We start from the raw sequence: 6174 nt of genomic DNA on the forward strand, positions 1-6174 counted from the left end.
GACTGGAGCGGACCCCCTTATGAAGATTATATCTGGATCCACAACTGTGTAGGAATAGATTCTTGGTATACATTCAATCAAACATTTGTGAAAAAGTCTGTAAACATTCATCCTTATTTATATACACAAAATGTTTCTTAAAAAACTGATTCCACGTATATTACAATGTGCTACGAGAGACATATAATACAATATAATTGTACTATTTGTCTCTATTCAGAAGGCCGGTTCCTCTATGAATGAAATTATCATGATTCCATGCATGTAACAAAGGAAAAGCAATGAATATAATCGAAAATGCAATTTGAATGTTAACAGGACATTTATGATATTATAAAAGAGAAATAGAGATTACTTTATAATGTCACATTGCACTATTGTTCCGAATGAAAATATATTTATCTGAAGTTTTATGCGGACAGATTATAAAGTTTGTGAAAGATTCAATGATTCATTTGTAATATGCATTGTTAAAATGAATTCTGAATTATTCAGCTTGATTGGATCATGCATTGTTATTTCACAGAGAATCAGAATTATATGAATTTAAGCATAAACATAGTTACGAATTAAGCAACAAATGCAAAATATTAAAAGTTGAAAGACAGTACTGTTAAAGCCATTTTTTCATTATTCAAAATGAAACCATCTACGAGGGAGAGTAAGTTTATAGGTTTGGGATTAGTTATCTGCATTCTTCTTTTGTGTATCAAAGGTTTGTATCTTTTTTATAAGTATGTTTTATTTTCCTTTAACGAAATTCCTGTTTATTTACATTTCAAAAACCCTGTAAAAGTACACATTTGTTGTCCTGAAAATGCATCAAACATTTGCCACTGGACGTTAAGTAACCAACAACCAATCATATTAATGAAACTAAATTTTGTATTCTAACATGTATTTCTTTGGTGCTGTGGTGTTTTATAGATATACAACGTGAAAAGAAACAATTTTCAATTCATTTTTTTAATCATAGTTTTTCATTGAAGATGTGAGTTTTCTTTTTGACAGCGTTCCTTTATTATTCCCGACATGATCAAAGCCAAAATTATTCAGAAACTGAAAAATGTGCGGTTTGTTTATAAAATACATGGAAAGTTACAATCAAATTATTCGATTGAATATTATGCTAAATTAGAAAAATATCAAAAGAGGGTCTCAGTTATATAGATATACTAGTAGTCAATAAAATTACAAATATAAGAAGTGTTTTCTAAATCAATTGTTTTCATTACAGGAGTAAATGGATCCAAAATAATAGCACATGGACGAAAGGTGGCCACGAGTGAAGTACTTCTGGGCATGGACGAACCAATCAAGTCATTTAGATACGTGTCCCGACCAACTGGCTGTGTTGCACATTGCATTGCCTACCAATCTGTGTGTAGGATGTTTCTGTACAATCCATTGCATGGTAAATGTGACATCATTGGAACTTATTACCTTATAAACAATACAAATGCAGTAATCAATGAAACAGTAATAGGAGTCAGTGATGATACGGTGATATTTATAGTTACATGTTCATAGTAATTTCTAGAAAACTTGACTTTTGTATGTGGTGTTGTATATTACAATGGAGCTGTGAACATCTAATAATGTGTTTGAACTACATGTGTATATCATATCGGAGCTGTGAACATCTTAATTTTATGTTTAAACTATATGTGTAGATCAAAAACTGATAAAGTTTGTTTACGAGCTGATGTTGTAAAACTAAGTTCTGTTACAGGTTTTATAATGGCCTCTACAATATTATTCAAGACCATTGATAAATGAAATTATTAAGTGTGCTCGATCCACCCACGACCAAAGTCCCGAGACGATCTATATATATATATAAGTTCAATATTACTTAAGATTACAGAAGTACTAAATTTTCACGAAAAGATATGTCTAGTCTCGAAACGAGAGAAATGCATTTAAAACATGAATTGGTATATATGTTTTGGTGGATGTTAGTTTTCCTTTTGCTTGTGGTGATGTTCTTCTGGTCCCATCTCATTGAACTCGTGTACATTTCTCTTTCTCTCTTGGTTTTCATCGATATCTCTGACTATTATATAAAAAGAATAGAGAACGAATAGATTTAGGAAATTCCATCACAAGAAACGCTTTAACCCACAACCTAGTAAAGATAATATATTTTATCCGAAATTGGTTACTTAACGCCAAGGATTTGTATAGTAAGACTATATACAAATCCTTGTTAACGCGAAAGTATGACTCCATCTTCACGGATTCAATAAAAATATCGCATTTTGCATACATGTAACAATCTTTTTTAACTCGCGTGCTCGTGTAGTAAAGAAATTAGTGATTTGTATTTAAATTAGATTGAGCTTGTTGTAACAGTTTGGGATTTGTTTTAGTTTCAACAGAGACATATAATACAATATGTATTATATGTCTCTGGTTTCAATTAGATTTTTTTCTTGTTACAGACTTAAACAGCTCAGCACAACACCTTTTTCGTGTTACCTTCGCTAAGGTAGGACATTTTGGTTTTCGGAAAAGTATACTAAAAGATGTAAAATCATGGCAGTGGCGTAGCTTGCATGTATGCTCAGATGCTCAAGCATCCACCTCATTTTGACAGGAAAAAAATTATAAAAAAAGATATGTTCGCAGCAGTTAAACTTGGAGGTATCCGTATGTAACAAGGGTTAGGATATGAGGATAACATCCAATAATATTCCGATGAAGTATGCGTGGTCTTTTATTAAGGATAATTTAGTTCATGTAAGATGGATAAATCGCAGAAAAGTGTTCTCGATTTTTTTTCGTAAAAAGATTACGTCGTCGGCTACGGCAAGTGCAGAGGACGATGCACAGATCCTCGGACATGTTTCATCTGAAATTGAGCCTAGCGGAGCGATGGCTTCTACAACTGACTAACAACATAACTGACAACTAAACCACTATATCCTGATATCGTTTCCTGTGACATGAAATACGACGTGAAAAAACAACTAATCTGTAATAGAGTGTGATCATTCCTAGGCTTATCAGTAATACCAGTTTCTATCTAGGTCCACATATTAATTTTATTTTCAATAAAAGAACAAAGTTCCTATGTCCCCTGTATTGCACATATTTTATGTAACCAAGGAACAAGGGCAATAACAAATAAAAAATAATGTTTTTCCTTTTCCTTTTATTTTTAATGGAGAAATAAAAGCTTTAGAGAAAATGCAATAATATTTCCGTTATAATTTATATTTCAAAAGGTCAAAGCTTAGGACTTATTTTCGAAATTGTCATTGCTGATGATATAAAAATCTGGCAAGAATTGTACACATGAGAGTGCAAACAAGACCGGATGGACGGACACCAAGAATTTCGATGATGTCCCCTGCGACGCGTTAATGGAATCACTTCAGTTTCTGTATTCCGAAGTGCCGCTGTGATGGGGCCGTTTTTTTAGAAATGCTAGGAAAGGGGATCACTTCAATTCCTTTATACAGAAGTGCCGCTGTGATGAGGACGTTTATGAGATGTCAAAAATAAGATTGGTGGGAAACCTTTACATCAAATAAATAAATTATGAATTGCATTCAATTACGAGAATTTCGAGAAAACATTAAAATTTTGTTTGAAAATAATTATATGAATTGGTGGGTATTTTGAAATTAAACAAAAATCTAACCAGTGTCGGATTCTAGGGGAGTACATGTGCTTATAGGAACAATGTCTGGAAAAAAAATCTGCATAAAATAGTCTAAAAAAAAATTTGCCTCGCTCCGCTCGGCGAAGGCATCCACATCATTTCAACCCTGGCTACGCCACTGCATGCTTACAATCGGTGAACTTTGTGGAAAAATCAAGTGTCTTCTATACACAAAAAAAAATCATCGAAAACATTTTATTCTCGTAAATTACACAGATTGTACTTCGATTTTACCTCTTTTAGTCTACCAAGTATCAGAATGTCTACCACTGAGACACTATTCTCTGTCTCTAAAAAATACATGTTGATGGCCTTCGGCTGTTATCTTCTCTTTGGTCGGGTTGTTGTATTTTTGAACTATTCCTCTTTTCCATTCTCAATTTTACTATAAAATTGAGAATGGAAATGGGGAATGTGCCAAAGAGACAACAACCCGACCATAGAAAAAAACAACAGCAGAAGGTCACCAACAGGTCTTCAATGTAGCGAGAAATTCCCGCACCCGGAGGCGTCCTTCAGCTGGCCCTTAAACAAATATATACTAGTTCAGTGATAATGAACGCCATACTAATTTCCAAATTGTACACAAGAAACTAAAATAATACAAGACTAACAAAGGCCAGAGGCTCCTGACTTGGGACAGGCGCAAAAATGCGGCGGGGTTAAACATGTTTGTTATACCTCTAGCAAATGTAGAAAAGTAAACGCATAACAATACGCACATTAAAATTCAGTTCAAGAGAAGTCCGAGTCTGATGTCAGAAGATGTAACCAAAGAAAATAAACAAAATGACAATAATACATAAATAACAACAGACTACTAACCATATACCATATACTAACGTATCTTGGGGGAAATATTCAGAGACATTAGCCTGTGTTTTGTAACCTGTCGAAAAATTATATACTCCGGAGTCCAAAATATAGGTTATATGAAATTAGTATATTAAGCTTGGAAATTTATAAAGTTCGCTCACTGTTGAGGGCCATATAGTTGTATCCTATATATACATAAGCAATATTAATAATACCACATATTCTTATGTTATATAAAGCAACGTGCTTAAAGCATTCTTTGACCAAACAGGTTATTACAGGGACTACAACTTCGCTCAAGAACGCGAGGCTATAAACTTTCTGAAGAAGAAAAAAAAAACACTAAAAAAAGTCCTTATGTAAAAAATAATGGTGTAAACGACAAATCTGATACAAACTACTCAATTCTTAGTTTAATAACTACGTATGCGGATATTCAAAAAATAATAATAATTCTAAGTTTGAGGATAATCTCGAAAGAACAACATAGACGTGCTATAAAATTTTATTCTTCGTCTTTTTATAAAACCCGTGCTTGCATATTTTGTTGGTCATATAGGTTACTGAGGGGCTGGACAGGGGGGTATGTTTCTCCCTGCTCCCGCCCCTCTTCTCCCTTCTCCCGCCCTCCTTCTCCTTTCTCCCGCCCTCCTTCTCCCGTCTCCCTCTTCTTTCTCTCTCCCTTACCTTTTCCGACATGCATTTCATTAAAATCCATAAGACATTCAGGAAGAGTTTCGCTTTGAAGATTAGTAATGCCATACTATTAAAGTAACGAGTATCTCCCCTTTAACATTTCGAAATTTCTCATGTAAATATTTCTTCTATATCCATCCAGTTTTTCAGGAGTAGATGCACTTAAAAGAGATACATTAATAGACGTATAGGGTGCAATATGCCTGCAACATGATCAGACGCATACAAATTCCCATCCATGAGGGACATTCCAATGCAACCTACCATATTTTCAATATTTGACAAATTTTAATCGGAAATAGTCCTGTTAAGGACGGCAGTAAAAATTGTGAATGTGTGCCTCCAGCTTATTTCAGACCTCAAGGTCATAAATCTTTCGAGCATGATTTTTCTACTCAGACTCGTAATCAACCAATCAAATTGTTGGATTTCATGTTTCGAGCATGATTTTTGTGCTCCGAGCACTGAGCAAAGTTTTATGCCTTCAAGGCCTGATACACGCCGTCTCCCGATTACTTTTAAAGTATAAAATTCAGAGGCGTAGCACTCAAATTTATATTGGTACGGCGTGAAATATTATGGGTCGCAAAACAACTCATATCTGCCTCCTTGAGGCAGATATTCGGCAGGGGTTTGGGGGCAGCTAAAGAGCCAGAGAAATTTTGGGATAAATGGTGCAAAATCCTGCATTCTGACACTTAAATTTCGCTTATCATTTTTTTCACTAACAATTTGAGTTATCTCACTTTTTTGAAAGTCTAATTCAAAATATAGAAAAAAGAAAAGAATTTGAAACATGAAATGTGTCAAAAAGTCAACAATCCAAACGGATACAACAAGTGGAATATCTTGGCTTAAATTTATACTTCCAATTTTGTGTCGGATGCCATTCAATGTGTCTAGGCATACAGGTTTTTTTTTATAGTGGTACAGATAATAAATTTCTTTGCCGAGCGTAGCGGGGCAGATTTTTTTATGACCTCTTTTTCGCC

General features: G+C 34.1%; 1 long non-coding RNA gene across 1 annotated transcript; it reads left to right on the plus strand.

Annotated features, from left to right (window-relative positions):
• Window positions 1–569: 569 nt before the first annotated feature.
• On the plus strand, window positions 570–1537 carry LOC139519318 (uncharacterized). Its single transcript, XR_011663565.1, has 2 exons — window positions 570–715; window positions 1238–1537. It is a non-coding gene; the product is annotated as an uncharacterized lncRNA (long non-coding RNA).
• Window positions 1538–6174: the final 4637 nt, after the last annotated feature.

The sequence above is a fragment of the Mytilus edulis genome, chromosome 4 (genome assembly GCF_963676685.1).
Source record: "Mytilus edulis chromosome 4, xbMytEdul2.2, whole genome shotgun sequence".
Classification (NCBI taxonomy): Eukaryota; Metazoa; Mollusca; class Bivalvia; order Mytilida; family Mytilidae; genus Mytilus; species Mytilus edulis.